At 38.8% G+C, this 15,634-nt stretch overlaps 1 non-coding gene and 1 pseudogene across 1 annotated transcript; one reads left to right on the top strand and one right to left on the bottom strand.

The window, feature by feature from the left end:
• Positions 1-7,140: 7,140 nt before the first annotated feature.
• Positions 7,141-7,243, bottom strand: LOC131181080 (small nucleolar RNA R71). Its single transcript, XR_009149707.1, has one exon. It is a non-coding gene; the product is annotated as a small nucleolar RNA R71 (small nucleolar RNA).
• Positions 7,244-8,087: 844 nt separating this feature from the next.
• LOC110655711 (uncharacterized) lies at positions 8,088-12,089 on the top strand (annotated as a pseudogene).
• Positions 12,090-15,634: the final 3,545 nt, after the last annotated feature.

Genomic DNA, 15,634 nt, shown 5'->3' with positions numbered 1-15,634 from the left:
GAACTCTCCTCCGATCTCCACATATTTATTAAAATTTTTGGCTGAGAATCATATAAGAACTCTCCTCCTATCTCTTTTAGTATTTGTTACAATCGCATATCGTAAGGACCTTGGACGAAGGGTCCTGGCGCCGGAGGCTTCTCTTAACCCACTGATGCCTTATAACTAGAGAGGGGACACTGGACCGAGCTTTTTGCCGATCTCTTATGTGATCGCCTTATTAGAACTCTTTAGTCTAATCTCTTTGGTTACTCGCTGGGAATCCGAACTTATCGGATTCCCGATTTATTACATCATCCTCTGGGCTCGCTCCATAGCCCGACCTCTAGACTTATTTGGTTTAACCCACTATTTGACCTTTTGTTACAACTTTCTTTTTGTCATTTTTATTTATTTTGAAAACTCTTATATCGAAATACCCATGCCTACGTTCTTTTGAATAGTCACAAGTTGCCTACGGGATGAACGTCTGCTATTGAAGAAACTAAGAACCAGATGATGATAAAAGAGATTTGCAAATAATAATAAGAGAAGATACAAGAAATGACTACTGGCCTAGACAACTTGTTCTGAAACAGGATATGAAAGAAACCTTAAAAAAAAAAAATTGGAGAAAACCAACCGAGGATATTCAACAAAATAACAATTTACTGCAACTATTTTGGGATTTTAATGTAACTGAACATAGAAGAAATTTTGAAAGGGAAAGCTAGAGAAGATAGACAAGGGCATTCAACAAAATGGCAGTTAAAACACTTACCTGTGGAAGATTGAGACTATTGAACTAACTCTGGAGCCACAAAGATTGCTGCGTTGAAGGCTGGTGGCACAAGGACCAATGCTTACTTTGAGATTGGGAGAACGCAGTAGAACCAAAGCGACGGAAGCCGGGTCAGAATAATATCAAGCTGAACGGAATAATGAGTTGAGATTGGGGGCGGGGGGGTGATGCTGACGAGACCGAACGAAAATGGTAATAGCAGAGTGATGAACAAACTGAAAATGAAGAATTTCAGGGTTTGTAAACTCTGTTAAAGGAGATACTCAAGAAAACTAGTTCCTGGAGTTCCTCGGTTTTATGTAAGCTCAAAGTAGCAAGACTGAATTAATTTTCAGAGTCTTTCCACTATAATCACCACCACCCTTTTTTATCTGTGCTCATCAACAATATTGCATGCAGGTATTTATAGGGAACGGGTGCTCCTAATGCAGGGTCAGGATCTCTTCTGGGGAGATGGAAGGTTCAGATTTAAAAGGGCATGATCTAATGCCTGAGAGTTAAAGAGAATCAAAATGGACGACTGAGATCCTATTCAGAATATTTGTCCTTTCTCTTTTTCGATCCAACGGCTCAAGATCTTACTGTCAAGATGGATCCGAAGGCCGAGAATAAAAGGCGTCGATCCTGTCGTCCACTTTTGATCCAAGGGCTCCAGGTTTATCCTTACGAGTGAGATCAACGGTGGAGATTGAGGAGCACAGGACTGTCATAATTATCCTGGCGTCTGTCAGCATTGCGGGCGATTCTGCAAATGAAGCGTGCGGTGAAGATTTGATCTTGCCTGCAACGCTTTAACTACCTCGGCTCTGATTATGAAGGAAGTTATTGGAAGTCTTTTGTCTTCCTTTCCGATCTCCATTCCTTCCGTTCTCTTAGTCACGACTCTTTTCCGATCTCTCATATCGGGCCCCTCTCCCGATCTCTCCCATTCTAGAACCTTCCCTTCTATCCGATCTACCCCGGTCAAAGCATTTAATTCTTCGGTTACCGATGCGTCCGCTTCGGTTTTCGCCAGTAATAAATGCTCAGGCCCCCTATATATATGCCTCAGCGGGGAATCTCTCCCACATTCCATTTCTTCTCTTCCCATTTTCACTTCTCTTGTCCAAGTTTCTCCGATAACATTCTGGCCATGGTGACCACTTTTGATCTTTTTTCGACTATTCTCTTTGCTTCCCGACTGAAAATTTATGACCCCGGTGATCAGAAAATCATGATAACCACATCCGATGATAGTGAGAGAACCAGACTAATTTACCGATCAAGATCGAAAATATCGATCGTACCGATCTCGGGTCGATCTATCGATATAATCGGTGAACCGATTTCGGGCGAGAAGACTGCTAATTTCCCTCTTAACATCGGTGACTGCCTTTTGAAGTTCATTTGGCTCCTCACCACATCGGGCATCCCGACTGCAGCTCGGTTCTGGTCGATGACATCGACGATGACTCCTCATCATCATGAGAGTCATAGTCACTCCATCTGAGCTGCACATCTATCCGGTGCCTACAGCACATCTTTTGATTCAGCCACAAAACTAGGCTTTGACATAGGTTCTTACTAGGTAGGATGTAGTGCCGATCTCTAGAGATCACCCAAATGATGTAATCTGACCTTTAAAGGTTCTTAATGATGTAATCCGATCTCTTGAGATCGCCCAAATGATGTAATCTGTCGTTTTGGAAATAAAAATGAAATTTTATTTGACAGTTATTATTTAATTATTGCATTGGTTATTTTTTGATCTCTAATATGCATATCTGATCGGGTTCCTAACTGAATTACCCTTAGCCGATCTACAATTTCGAACATCCGCCCTAATCCAATGATCTTGACCAGCCGATCCCTTCTTATTTTATTTATGGTATTTCTGGAATCTTCCTATGACGTGTCAGAAAAGCAAGCAGATTCTGCTAACCGATGTGTCACTTGGGACACTGTGAGCATTGAAAGCTCAGACGGTTATAAATAGGGGAAGGGTCAGTCGGTCACTCCCTTATGTTATTTTCAGCACTTCGCGAGTGATTCCAAAATTCTCTCATTTCTTCATGTTCTTCTGGCGCCGATCACACTCCGGTAAGGACTTTAATCCTCCTCTTTCTTAAACCTTTTTATTTCTTTGAAAATGAGTGGCGCCAAGGGTCTGAGAGCGACGAGCCCCCCTTTCGTCCAGGTCTCGTGGTCATCGGATGACGTTGAAGTGGTCGGACCAGGTGAGTGATCTGAGCCTCCAACGACTTCCGCTTGAGTTCATGGTTGAGCAGCTCAATCAAGGCAGACATCTTCCTCAAGTAGAGAAAATCTCCCGGTGGTCGGTCCTCCAGGAAACCGATCAACAATCCATTAGTCAAGAATACAACCTTCGAACCGACTCCTTCGAGTTAATCAGATGCCATGGCGATCTTAGAGCTGATCACTTTTTTGAGGAAAATGATGTGATCATGGTGTACGAAGAGCAATTAAAAGCCGGACTTCGATTTCCCCTTGATGACTTCTTCAAGGACGTCCTGAAATTTCACCATGTCTCGGTGGCTCAAGTACATCCGAACTCGTGGAGGATCCTAGCAGCTTTCAGAGGCTTATGTCGAGCCAAGCAGCTCGATCCTTCAGTGAAGGTGTTTGCCAAGCTACATAGGCTTACTCGCTGAAAGGACGACGAGTACTAGTTCTTCCATGCAAAACCGCACTGCGGGCTTTTTACCGATCTTCCCTCCTCACTGAAGAATTGGAAAAATCACTTCTTCATATTGAGGAGCAAGATTCCGAACACTTTCGAGGGTTTCCCCCGTAGCTGGCAATATCTTGTCCCGCCACTCCCAAAGCATGTCGCCCTGAATAGGGATAAGGGTGCCATGGTAATGGAACTTAAGGATCAAGCAGCCACCCAGAAGTTCTCTTGTTTATATGCGGTGATGGCCGAACTGGAACATTGGATGAGGTGGCTGGTTACCAATGAAGAATACGAGCTCCAGCTCTCTGACCTCGACCCTGGTACCTTCCCCATCTCTGATCTCTGAACCTCAGCGAACTCACTGACTTCTCTTTGTGTAGGTATGGCGAGCGGCGAGGCTTCCAAGGAGAGCCGAAAGCGGAAGAGGGAGGTCTCCAGGAAAGTGGGGATATGAAGTGCGCCGAGGCATTTCAGACGCCAAGGCATGATTCAGGAGAGGTGTCGGGAGACTCGTCCCGGCCCTCGGGAAAGCCGGTCCCCGCTATAGAGATAGCTCAGTCTCCTCCTCGACAAGAAGAGCCACCACCTCCACCAGCTACTTCGAGTGCGGAAGGGGGACCTTCCCAACCTTCTGTGAGGACTCTTTCCCGCAGTGCCCAGGTCCTCATACATTCTTTGGAGAAGAACCGCTCTGTTCGGGAGAACCCTACTTTGGCTAAGGTTCTGGGGGGCTTCCATCTGCCTCCAGGAGGATCGACATAGGCTGACCCTGGGTAGCATCGATGATCTCCTGGCCCAGACGATGAGCTTGAGCGTGGAGAGCTTGGCAAACCAACACATCATCAGGGAAAAGGTTCATCATCTGAGGCAGGAGATCCTGAATGCGGTCCAGGATCCAGCTTCCTCCCGAGCTCAACTTTCATCCGCCCAGGACTATATAGCTGAAATTGAGGGTCGGATGAAATCCTATGAGGAGAAATTGGCCGAGCAGGCTCATGAGCTCGGAGAAGCTCAGGCACTCTGAACTGCTGACATTGCTCGCCTCACTGAAGAACTTAGAGCGAAAGAAGAAGAGGCAGTGAAGAGGGAGGCTGGTGCTTACGTGAATGCCCACGGTGACCTTTTGGCCGAGCTCAGGAGGCGTTACCCTGAGGAGGACTTCTCCTGGATGGTGGACCTGGCTCCTCAAGACGAAGAGGAGAGCGAGGAGGACGCTGAGGGAGATAGAGATGGTGAGCGAAATGTAGAACAGGCTGGGGGTGATCCTCCAGCCGAATGACTTGTATTTTTTTACTTTGAAATGAAATGAAATTCTCTCTTTTGTTCAATGACTTGATGAGATCGGGAAGTATCTAAGTTGTACAAGCGCTTGATTGTTCGAACATGTTATAACACCAAACTTAAAGCGATTATTATTCTATGTATGAGAGGTCGGAAAAACATTGTAAGCATGAGATTGGCCTAAACCGAGAACAAACAATGGATAGAACTTTAGGTCATTAAAATTAGAAACTTGATTTAACTTCCTAAGCTCGGAAACACCATTAAGTTGGACTGTGACCTTAACTTTATTAAACAATTTTCCACAATGTTTATGAAGGGGAGATCGGAAATAAGACTGGATGGCACGGAGACCTGACATTAATTTGATTTCCTTTGACGAGAGATCGAAGACAAGACCGAATGGCATGGAGGCCTGATATTAGCTTGAGAGATCGGGACTGAGGTTGAACGACATGGAGACTAGACATTGGTTCGACCTCTCTGGTGAAAGATCAAAAATGAGATTGGATGGCGTGGGGTCTTGATATTAATGTGATCTCCTTTGTTGGGAGATCGGAAATGTGATTGAATGGCATGGGGACCTGATATTAGTGTGATCTCCTTTGTTGAGAGATAGGAAAACATCTGACTAGGTGCAGGATCGGTTTATTTCCTAATCAAGTTACTTGTAACCGAGGAATGCCAGTTGAGGGTCGATTTTCAACGTTCATTGACTTCGGTGATCGGCCAGAATATGGTGTCGACATTACTATAAGGAGAAAGGGAGAGAAAAAATCAAAAGAGAAAGGAAAAAGGGAATCATGTCATTTTTAGGAGGAAAAACGCCTGCAGAGTGACATTTTCCAGCTTCCATTTTTCAGAGATTTGGATCTTCTTCTTCTTCTAGGTTCTTTTATTTTTAGTTTTATTTTCATATTTTCTTGCTCTATTTCATATTTTCTACTTGTAAATACAAGCATGAGTGAGTAGATACTTAAGATTTCAGAGTTGGGTGTAATGATTTAAGTTTTATTAGTGGATTTGATCTGGTTTTAGCTAGATTTTAATATATATAAGTTTTAATTCTTTATCTTGTGTGCTTATTTACATACCCATTGTTGGTACCCCTTGGGTTTTATTCTTAATCTTAGATTGAAGGATCGAGAGGTGAAAATCTATTATAGATAATCAAGATAATGAACTTAATCACCTAGTGATAGAAATTAACTAGTGGGTTAAGAGGAATTTCAAGTTGATTGAAGTGCTTAAAGGGTTTTGGGTAATTAAACATCGCATGAGAATGGGGTTTAGTTTCCTTTAAAACACTTTTTAGTTTGCTTGAAAGAGAAATTAAGGAAAATCAGAATCAACTTCCTTCAAGCTTGTATTTTCCTTAATCTTGGTTTTGCCTATCCAAATCCCAATAAAATTTACTTCATGAACCTCAACTCTGGAATCAATTTTGCCATTAATTAATTAAATCCTTAATTACCTATTGAAAATTTTAGTAAATTAGTATAGTGTTTAGAATTTTAATTGTTTCATTCATCATAATTTCTTTATTTTCCCAATTTAATTTGCTGCATCTCTTACTCTATTTTTGGCACAAATTATCGATCGCCCAAATAATCGTGACTTTTATAGTTTGGTACTCAAATAATAAATCTCTATGGGACGATATCTTTTCTTTACTACTTGAATGACCCGTATACTTGCGGAGTACGCATCAAGTTTTTTGCGCCGTTGCTGGGGATTTGTTTTGTTTGATATTAGACGATTGATTGTTTAGTTAATTTGGGCATTTTATTTTTGATTTTAATTTCTTTTCTTTATCATTATACTTTGAGATTTTCCTATTTTGATTTTTCAGGTACATATCTTTTATATAAGAAGAACAAAAAGTGCAGAAATTGATTTAATTTTTGATCTTGAGATTGAAAAGATAGCTAAAGCTTTAAGAGCAGAGTCTAAAAGAAGAAAAGTTGAACTCATAATTCAAAGACAGCAAGAGCAACATCAAGAGCAATAAGTGATAGAAGCTATGGCAAACAATAACAACTGATCAATTAAGGATCATGCTTTTCCTAGTTTTGGAGATTTTAGACCGAGTATTACAAGGCCTAGAGTGGAAGCAAACAACTTTGAGTTGAAGCCCTCACTTTGTTAAATGGTTCAACAATCACAGTTTGGGGGAGATCCTACTGAGAGTCCACATGTGCACCTTGTATATTTTCTTGAGATTAGTGACATGCTGAAGATAAATGGAGTGTCAGATGATGCCATCCGGCTGAGATTATTTCCTTTTTCTTTGAAGGATCGTGCTAGGGAGTGGTTGCATTCATTACCTCTGGGTTCAATAACTACTTGGGATGAGTTGTCACAAGGTTTCTTGGCTCAATACTTTCCTCCTAGCAAGACTGCAAAATTGAGAAATGAACTTCTTTCAAACCAAGAGATGATGAGAGTCTTTATGAAGCATGGGAGAGATATAAGGATCTTCAAAGGAGATGTCCACATCATGGAATCCCTAAATGGATGCTAGTTCAACATTTTTACAATGGTGTTTCTCCAGCAATTAGAAGTATAATTGATGCATCTTTAGGAGGTGATCTTATGGAGAAGTCAGAACATGAAGCTTATTCAGCATTAGATAAAATTGCTTACAACAATTATCAATGGAGCTGTGAAAGAAATGAAATGAAGAAGCCACCAGCTAGTGTATATGAATTAGATGCCATGAGTATGTTCAATGCCAAATTTGATGATTTGATGTGAAAAATGGATAAGTTAAGCATGAAGGTTGACTCATCAATTGAAGGATCTAGTCATACAGAAGATGTTAGTGTGGGAAATATGCATTGTATCAATGATTTTCCTTCATATGGGTAAGAGTTTGGAAATGAGCAAGTTGATTTTGTTGGGAATTACAATAAGAAACCAGTTGGTAATCCTTTTTCTACTACATATAATCCAGCATGGAGGAACCACCCTAACTTTTCTTGGGGAGGTCGACAAGGGCAGCAACAGAATTATCAATAACCTCCTAATTTTCAACAATAACAGCAGAATTTTCAGCAAAATAGAGTACCACCTGGATTTCCACCACAAAGGAATCAAAATGCACCTATTCCACAATCACCAGTTCAGTCTTCAGACCAAGATTCAATTTTTAAGTCTATGATGGAGAATTTCTTAACTGCTTAACAAAAATAAGGAGAAATGATTCAATAATTAACTTCAAGGATAGACCAGCTTGCCACTCATAACAGGATGTTGGAAAACCAAATAGCTCAACAAGTAAGTTCTTCTAGTAAAGCATAAGGAAAACTTCTAAGTCAACCAGAGAATCCTAGAGAACATTGCAAGGCAATGATCCTAAGGAGTGGGAAAATTTTGGGAAATGAAAAGAAAGATGAGGTAGAAGAGGAAAAGAAGAAAGAAGATGAAGGCAAAAATGAATCTATTTCAAATCATGATGAAGTTAATGAGGAAGCAAACAAAAAGAAGGAAGTTGAAAAGAAGAAGAGGAAAAGTATGTGCCTCCACCACCATACAAGCCACCATTGCCATATCCTCAGAGGTTTCAAAAAGCAAAGCTAGATAAGCAGTTCGAGAAATTTTTGGAAGTTTTGAAGAAATTATACATCAACATTCCATTTACAGATGCAATTTCTCAAATGCCCTCATATGCTAAGTTCTTAAAAGAAATTTTGTCAAACAAGAGGAGATTAGAAGATTATGAAATTGTGGCATTAACAGAGGAGTGTAGTGCTCTCTTACAGAATAAACTTTCACCAAAATTGAAGGATCCAGGAAGTTTCTCTATTCCTTGTCACATTAGGGACACTAGTATTGAAAAGGCATTGTGTGATCTTGGAGCTAGTGTAAGTTTGATGCCACTCTCCATTTGTGAAAAGCTGAAGGTAGGAGATTTAAAGCCCACCACCATTTCTTTACAACTAGCTGATAGATCCATCAAATATCCAGTGGGAATTTTGGAGAATGTGCCCTTAAAAGTTGGAAAATTTTTCATTCCTGTGGATTTTATGGTTCTTGAAATGGAAGAGGATATTCACATACCTATCATCTTGGGAAGGCCATTTTTAGCCATAGTAGGGGCTATAATTGATGTAAAGAATGGTAAATTAACATTAAAAGTTAGAGAAGAGGAGGTGGAATTTAATTTGAATCAGACTTTGAAGAAACATCATGGAGTTGATCCTTGTTTAAGAGTGGATGTTATTGATGAGATTGTGAAAGCAGAATTTAAGATAAGATATCCTGAGGACCCTTTGGAGAATTGTTTAGTACATAGTACAACAACAAAGGATGAAAATCCTGAAGTTGCAGCTTTTGCTCAAATTTTGGAAGCTACTCAAGCAGTTGTAGGAGATCAAATTTTGCAAGTTGAAGAATTGAAATATGAAGTTGCATACCCATCTTTGCTAGATGAGAAGGTTTCACCACATGTAGACCTCAAACCACTTCCATCTACATTAAGGTATGCTTTTCTTAGACCTAATTCAACTTATCCCGTCATTATTAATGCAAGTTTGAGTGATGTACAAGTTGAAAAATTGCTGAGAGAGTTAAGAGCATATAGGAAAGTCATTGGTTACACCATTAGCGACATAAAGGGTATAAACCCTACCTTGTGCATGCATAGGATTCTTTTAGAGGATAATTTTAAAGCCACCATAGAACATCAAAGAAGGTTAAATCCTAATATGAAAGAGGTGGTGAAGAAAGAAGTCTTGAAATTGCTTGAAGCTGGGATCATTTATCCCTATTTCTGATAGTAGTTGGGTTACCCAGTTCATGTTGTTCCTAAGAAAGAAGGTGTGACCGTTGTGAAAAATGAAAATAATGAGTTGATACCTATTAGAATTGTCACAGGGTGGAGGATGTGTATAGATTACAGGAAGCTTAATAGTGCCACTAGGAAAAACCATTTTCCCTTGCCTTTTATTGTTAGAGAGGTTAGCAAAACATTCATATTTTTGTTATTTGGATGGGTATTCTGATTTTTTCCAAATCCCAATACATCCTAGTGATCAAGGGAAAACCACATTCACATGTCCATATGGCACATTTGCATATAGAAGGATGCCTTTTGGCTTATGTAATGCACCAGCTACTTTTCAGCGGTGTATGATGGCCATTTTCTCTGATTTTATTGAGGAAATTATGGAAGTTTTCATGGATGATTTTTCTGTATATAGTTTTTCTTTTGATAATTGTCTATCTAACATCTCTAGAGTGCTTAAAAGATGTGAAGAAATAGATTTGGTGTTAAATTGGGAGAAATGTCATTTTATGGTGCAAAAAGGCATTGTTCTTGGACATTTGGTATCACATAGAGGAATTGAAGTGGACAAGACCAAAGTAGAAGTGATTGAGAAGATGCCTCCACCAACTTCAGTGAAAGGAATTAGAAGTTTTCTTGGGCATGTTGGGTTCTATCGGCAATTTATAAAGGATTTTTCAATAATTGCTAAACCTCTTACAAATTTGTTAAATCATGATGTTCCTTTTAATTTTGACCATGCTTGTTTTGATTCTTTTAATAGGTTGAAGGAAGCTCTAACAACAGCCCCTATTATGCAACCTCCGGATTGGTCATTGCCATTTGAGGTTATGTGTGATGCTAGTGACTTTGCTGTGGGAGCTGTACTTGGTCAGAAAAAAGAGAAGAGGTCTTATGCAATCTATTATGCCAGTAAAACTCTAGATGATGCTCAAGTAAATTATGCCACCATTGAGAAAGAATTTTTAGCTGTGGTATTTATTGTGGAAAAGTTCAGATCATACCTGGTTGGATCGAAAGTGATTGTCTATACAGACCATGCCGCCATAAGATATTTGATGAATAAAAAAGAAGCAAAGCCAAGATTGATAAGATGGGTTCTATTGCTATAGGAGTTTGACTTATAAATTAAAGATAAAAATGGAGCTAAAAATGTTATGGTGGACCATCTATAAAGGATTAAGTATGAGAGTAAGGATGGAAATGAAGAGGAATTGCCAATTGGTGAGTTTTTCTCAAATGAGCAATTGCTAGTTGTTGCTACTGCATTGCCATGGTTTGCAGATTTTGTCAATTACCTATCATGTGGAGTTCTCCCACCAGATTTGAGCTATCAACAGAAAAAGAAATTTTTGCATGATGTGAAATTTTATATATGAGAGGATCCATTGTTATTCAAGAGATGTAATGATGGCCTAGTTAGAAGGTGCATGCCTGAAGAGGAAATAGGAAACATTTTAGAGCATTGTCATTCTTCTGACTATGGAGGCCATTTTAGTGTGGATAAAACAGTGGCTTAAATACTTCAAGCTGGATTTTATTGGCCACAGATGTTTAAAATTGTGAGAGAATTTATTTTGAGATGTGATAGATATCAAAGAGTGGGGAATATTTCAAGGAAAAATGAAATGTCACAATAAGGAATTTTGGAGATTGAGTTATTTGATGTTTGAGGCATAGATTTCATGGGACCATTCCCATCATCTTTTGGGAATAAGTACATTTTGGTAGGTGTGGATTATGTGTCTAAATGGGTTGAGGCTATTGCTTCCCCTATAAATGATGTAACGGTAGTAGTGAAATTTTTGAAAAAGTTTATTTTCACTAGATTTGGAGCTCTAAGAGCTATAATCAGTGATGGTGGATCTCATTTTTGTAATAAACAGTTTGAAAATCTTTTGAAGAAATATGGGGTTACTCATAAGGTAGCTACACCTTATCATCCTCAGACTAGTGGGCAAGTTGAAGTATCTAATAGGGAATTGAAGAGTATTCTGGAAAAAATTGTTAATTATTCAAGGAAGGATTGGTCATTGAGGCTAGATTATGCATTATGGGCGTACAGGACAGCTTACAAGACACCCATTAGAACTACACCTTTTAAGCTAGCCTATGGGAAGTCATGTCAATTGCCAGTTGAGTTGGAACACAAAGCGTATTGGGCAATCCGAACTTTGAATTTTGACTTAAACAGTGCTGGAGAGAAAAGGTTACTTCAATTAAATGAACTTGAAGAGATAAGATTGGATGCATATGAGAATGCTAAGATTTTTAAGGAAAGAACTAGATTTTGGCATGATAAGTACATTAAAAGAAAGGAGTTTAAATAGGGTGACCTGGTTTTATTGTATAATTCTAGATTTAGACTCTTTCCTGGGAAGTTGAAATCAAGATGGTCTGGTCCTTTCAAGGTCATCAAAGTTTATCCACATGGAGCTGTGGATATTTGGAGTGAAAATTCTGGTTTTTTTAAAGTTAATGGTCAAAGGCTCAAGATTTATATCACAGGCCAGCCCATTGAGAAGAGAATAAGTTGTTTCCTTGATAATCCACCAATTCACTAAATTAAGGAGGGTCAAGCTAATGACCTAAAATTAGCACTCTTTGGGAGGCACCCCAAAATTTGTCCTTATACTTAATTTTTCTTTTATTTTGTTTCATCTTATATCCCCTTGAACTCAAATTTGACATTAAAATTTCTTTCTACAGGTTGGTGGAGATTTTTAAGCAAATGTGTATGCTGAATTGAAAGAATTAATGCCAGGGAAGTTGTTGAACCTTATATTTGTCTTCCATGATGCATATTGTTTTTAACAAAGTCAAATCTGAACTAATTTGAGCTTTATGTCTGATTGTAGCAACATAGTGGAGTGAAAGGCCATTTTCGTTACAGCATTTTAAGGAAATTGGTGAGAAATATAGGAACTTTCATGGTAATTAATAGCAGCATACTTTTGATTTTACTTTTTGGGTAATTAATTTTGATGTAGTGCACTGAGATTGACATATTTGCCATTGTATATTTTTGTGAAATTTCATGATACAATTCTGCAGAAATTTAATCATGTGAACAGTGTCTGCAGCAGAATTTTATTCCTTGTTCATGAATTTTTAATGATGAGTTTGGGGTTGAATTTGGGTGTTATTCCTTGTGGTGTGATTGTTAATGTGAATATTACTTGAATAATGTTTTAGTTTGTGTTTGGTGGATTGATAGATTTTAATTGTTCTTAGAGTATTGGGTTTCAATTGAATTTTGAGTGAAATTTCTGTGCAAATTGTGTTTTGGGTTTGGTTTTAGTGTGTTTAGGATCACATTTCTAGGTTTTATATCAGGTCATTTAACACTAGGTTCAACATGATGTATGCTGGGGGTAGTGTCACCACCAAAACCTGTTCTTGGCACTTTAAATTACTAAAAATGTAAAACCTGCCGAGAGTTTCAAGGGATCTCACATGCCTCATGTAGAACCTCATGTACAATCACACGGGGCATGTAACTTTTCCCTTTTATTCCAACATGCCTCATGTTAGACACTAGGTATATCACCACTTAAACCTTTACCCTAGCCATTTTATCCTATTTCATCTCATCAGCTGCATGACCTAAGCTTTCACTATTCCTTCCATGGTACGCACCAAACAACAATCAACCAACATACCTAAACTGTGAGCCATAAAAATGGCTATTAACAGTAACTTTTCAAACCCAACACCAAATCCTACACTACCCACTGCTCAACCCTAAACACCCATTTCGACCCCAAATTCCCGATACGAACCCTAATTCTCCACCTCGCCATTCCTTTCATTCCACCCCTAATCCTGGCAATGCCACCCAAGACGCCACACCTCCCTCCCAAAAACACACCAAATCCGCCCCTTCAGCTGTATATGAGACAAGAAAAAGAAAGAAATCAATTCTCCACTCCTCTACTCCACAGAAACAGCCTAGAGTTGTTTTCCCAGGACCCGTTAGTGCCAAAACCCGCTCTGCCGCCCAAAATCCTATCTCACTGCAGGTTTCTTCTGCTCCAATTAGGGTCCAATCGCCCTTGCATCATTCACCAATAGTGTCTCAAACTGCACCAGTTATCCCTCAATCTGGAAATCAGGTAAACTCATCTTACCCATGGACTTTTAAGGACTTTGAAATGAGGAAAAATTATGAAGCCCTTGCTAAAAAGAAAATTTTAGCCACCAAGTACATTGATAAACACAGTCTCAGGGAGATAGGGCTTTATGAATTTGTTAGTGAATATTTGGAAAATATAGGTTGGAGTGATTTTGCTAGGATTCAAGAACCTACCTCAAAGGAATTAACAATTGAGTTTTTAAGCTCATTGCAATTGGACTTCCAGCCCATGCAAAGTAACCATAGGGACACCATTTCCTTTAGGTGTTTGGGTCAGAATAGAGAACTTGACACTGTTCAAGTGAATGCCTTATTTGGTTTTTGTAATGATGGAGCAAAAGTGATAGAGTGGCAAAGGACTATTTATGACCCCCCTACATTTTAGAAGTCCATTGCACCATATGGGAAATACTAAAACCCTAGTTCTGCTAAGGCCTCAGCTATCCAAGACCCTGCTCTGAGATACTTACAAAGATTCATGTCTTACACTATACTAGGTAGAAGGCACAGTAATGGGGTTGTAGGAAAGAATGATTTATTCTTTTTATGGTGTATGAAAGAGAAGAAAAAAAATAAATGGTGCTTATTTTCTTTGCTCTCATATGGAACATATAGTCTTTAAGCATTCAGCTGGCAGTATAGTTATTGGAGGGATGGTGACAGTAATTGCTAAATCATTTGGTTTAACCCTGACCAGTATACTATGGTGTCTATGGTTGGCCAGTCTTTTCTAGATAGAATTATTATGACTCAAATGAAAATTTGTGTAAAAAGGGGTGATATTTATGTGTTGGTAAATGGGGGACATGAGGGTACAGAGCAGCAGCAATCACAGGGTATAGAACAACATACTGATGCTAGTCCTTCTAGCTCACAGCCACCTACTGCTGGACAATCAGACTTATTTATTTTTCTTAAAGATTTGGAAGCAAAAATTGACAAAATGAGTACAGCACAGTAGCCTATTTCTTATGCTAATTCTGATATTGTGGTTGTTTTAAAAGCTTTAGAAGCTAAGGTTGATACTCTTGGTCAGAAGCAAGCTAAGCTTGAGAAAAAGATTAAAAAGAAGTTTTCTTCATTCAGGAAAAAGCAAAAAATTCATGACAAAGAAATGATTAACATTTACAACAGGCTGGCAGCCTCTTTTAACCAGCTGTACAAATGGGGCCAAGACATTTTTGAAGAGATGAAGGTTATGGTAGAAAACCTAGATATTGCTTCTGAGAAATCCAATGAGCAAGCACCTGCAGCAGCAAATGAGCCAGTGCCATCCACCAATGAAGAAGACCAACCAGTTGTCTAGTTTTAGAATTTTGTTTTTGTTAATTTTAGTTAGCTTCTGAAACTTTAGCTTTTAATTGTGCACATTGGTCAGTTTGCTTTGTATTTCAACTGTTAATTTCCTAGTTATTGGAACTTTTATATGTTTTATCTATTTGTAAATGATTTAATTTTTGTTTTTAATTCTGTTTGTTTCATAAATCTTACGTTGGCTTGTTCATTGTTGCTGGTTGCCTTGGTTTCTTTTGCTGTGATACTTGCACTATCTTTGTCATCCAGATTTCTATTGAATTAATCATTTTCTTTAATTTTAGTCTCTATTGACTATTGTAATAGCATTACTAATATTGCTTTTTAATAGTCATATAACTGAATTATTGACAATGCAGCAGCTGTTCTTCTCTTAGCCCTGACAATTCAGCATCTAAGGTAACTTCTAGACATTCATCTGCCACACGCTGACACTGCTTTCCTTTGCCATGCCTCATGCTAAGGGTTATGCTCTCCTATGAGCTATTTGCATTGCTTCAAATTTTCAAAATTTTTGAAAACCCAGCAAAATTTTCATGGAGCATGACATGCCCCATGTTGATACCCCATATCATTTCCTTAACAATTGGCACAGGGCATGCTAATTTACCTTTACTTCAACATGCCTCATGCTCCCAATACTTATAAATCACATGCCTC

Source organism: Hevea brasiliensis, chromosome 6 (assembly GCF_030052815.1).
Source record: "Hevea brasiliensis isolate MT/VB/25A 57/8 chromosome 6, ASM3005281v1, whole genome shotgun sequence".
Taxonomy (NCBI): Eukaryota; Viridiplantae; Streptophyta; class Magnoliopsida; order Malpighiales; family Euphorbiaceae; genus Hevea; species Hevea brasiliensis.
Note: the sequence above shows the minus strand (reverse complement) of the source record. Positions and strands in the feature narration are given on the sequence as shown.